The sequence below is a fragment of the Triticum urartu genome, chromosome 2A (assembly GCF_056163025.1).
Source record: "Triticum urartu cultivar PI428250 chromosome 2A, HENAU_Tu73, whole genome shotgun sequence".
Classification (NCBI taxonomy): Eukaryota; Viridiplantae; Streptophyta; class Magnoliopsida; order Poales; family Poaceae; genus Triticum; species Triticum urartu.
Window position 1 is genome coordinate 431464158 of NC_141874.1, and position 2696 is coordinate 431466853.

Genomic DNA, 2696 nt, shown 5'->3' on the forward strand with positions numbered 1-2696 from the left:
AGACCGCCGACATGACTTAACCCAACCGAGCAACTAACTGTGGTGCGCGGTCTAGGGTTGGCCTCCCTCTTAGGGAGGCGCCCCGCTAGGAAGGGGCGTCGCGGTCACTCGGATAAGTTGTTACACTGTCCTGCAACTGGCAGGCCAACTAATTAGGCCCCACCTGAGGGGCCTAGTAGCACACCAACGGTTCCTTTATGAAGCTCCTATGTTGGAACATATGGGGCTCGGACACCTAGGTCATAGGCGGCAACTGATAGATTACCTCATGCAGGAGGAGATAGATATAGTTGGTCTGCAAGAGACGATTAGGCAGGACTTTACCATCCAGGAGCTTCAAGGACTCTCGTGGCACCCATTTGCCTGGTAATGGTTGTCGGTGACAGGGCTCTCGGGGGGCCTCCTGTTGGGGGTTCAGGAGGACTTGTTCTCGGTTGAGGATATGGATCGAGGGGAATTCTTCCTGAGCATGTCCATCACTGACCGGTGATTGAACCTCGGCTAGGAGGTAATCATCGTTCATGGCCCAGCTGACCATGGGCGGTTAGCAGACTTCTTGGCTGAGCTTCAGGATAAGGTCGCTCGCTGCACTACATCGATAGTGGTGGCCGAAGACTTTAACTTGATTCGGACTGAAGCTGACAAGAGCACCCCTAATGTGGACCGGCGACACATGGCCATGTTCAACGACTGCATTGAAAATATGGCCTTATGGGAGATAGCCCGTGTAGGGGCTAGATTCACGTGGACAAACAAGCAGGCGGGTCCCATCCGGAGCGTGTTAGATAGGGTCCCGGTGTCTGTATAGTGGGAGGTCATGTTTCCGCTCTGCTCGCTTCGGGCGGTCACACGGATTGGGTCTGACCATGCTCCCTCGCTATTCTCCTCTGGGGAAGGGGAGCCACCACGAACGCGAAGCTTCCATTTTGAACCATCGTGGTTCTTGCAGCCAGGGTTGTTTGAAATGGTGCAGGACTTGTGGACTGAAGTTGCGGCTTCCCCACAAGGTCTTTTTGCGCCATGGACATATGGCATCACAGCAACAAGGTCTCCTGCTAGTTCATGCATGGGTGGGGAGCCAACCTTGGTGCAGATATTAGGGTTCATAAAGGAGAACTGTTGGACCATATTAAGGCCCTGGATGAGGTGGCTGATTCCACCGGCCTCTTGGCTGATGACTGGCTCCGGCGGTACGCCCTTGAATCCTCGTTGATGGAGATATTCAAGGGTGAAGAGCTATTCTAGCAATGATGCGGGGGCCATAAGTGGCTGCTTGAGGGTGATGCCAATACTGGTTACTTCCAAGCGATCGCCAATGGGCGCCATAGGAAGTGCTCCATCTCGTGCTTCTGGGAGGGGGGCACCCTCCTGGAACACCCGGACGAGATTAGGTCCCACATTTACTCCTTTAGGGATCTATTCACAGAGGAACCCCGGGGTGGGGTGTCCCTGGCGGAGGACTTCTGGCCGGTGGCAGAAAGAGTCTCTGATAGCAAGAATGCGGAACTTACCATCCCATTCTCCCCGGAAGAGCTAGGTAGGGCCATCGCCTCATTGAAGGTGGGGTCGGCCCCAGGACCGGATGTCTTGCCGGTGGTCTTCTTCCAGAAGTTCTGGGATGTTCTTAAACGGGTAATCATGCCAATGTTCCATGAGTTCTACATTGGAACTTTTGACATGTCCCAGATTAATTATGGGGTCATCACCTTTATCCCCAAAATAGTTGGGGCTATATATATCCGCCACTGTCGTCCTATCATAGTGATTAATGTGCTTGAGCGCATTTTCTCCAAAGTGTGCGTGACCTGTCTAGCCCCTGTTGCAGAGTGCTTGGATCACACCCTACAGACGGCTTTTCTGAAAGGGCGACGGATCCATGATGGGATCCTGGCCCTTCATGAGATTCTTCATGAGGTCAAGACGTGTGGTCATAAGGGTGTCTTCCTCAGGCTGGACTTCCAGAAGGCATATGATCCTCTGGATTGGTCCTTCTTGACACTACAAAAAAAAGACACATCCGTGACATTTTGGGCCGAACGAAAAAAAAAATTGTCATACTTATAACACTTCTATGACGATAATTGTGACAAAACCTGGTATCATCATAGATGTGGTGGGCTCCTACTTCTATGACAAAAAACCATGACAAAAAATGGGCTTTTCGTCCTGGGCGGGCCGGAGATGCAGCTGCATGACATTCTTTGGGCCGTCCATGACAGGAAAAACCGTGGTAGAAGCGAGGGTGAGGAAAATATCGAGGTGTTCCCGGTTACGGTGGGTGATTGGGGCAGAGCGATGCGTGTTTCTCTCGTACACGCATGCGCGTGGGTGCGAGGCATTGGGCTCTAACTGAACCCGAGCGAGGCATCCGCCTACTGAACCCGAGCGATTGCACTACAGGCTACGCGTTACAGAACCTGAGCGATCGATCGATGGCTGTTAACTGAACCCGATCGAGCGATTCCTTCACTACTACTGCTAACTGAAGCCGATCGATGCTGCCTCTGGATGAACAGTGACCATTGTTGGGGGGTTTGGATGAAGAGTTCCCGGTGGGGGTGGATGAATAGGACCCCGTGGTGTTACCTCTGGATGAACAGGACCCTGATCGATCGAGCCGGTCGGGGCTAGATGAACAGGACCCTGTGGAGGGCTGGATGAAGAGGACCACCCCATGGAGGGCTGGATGAATAGTA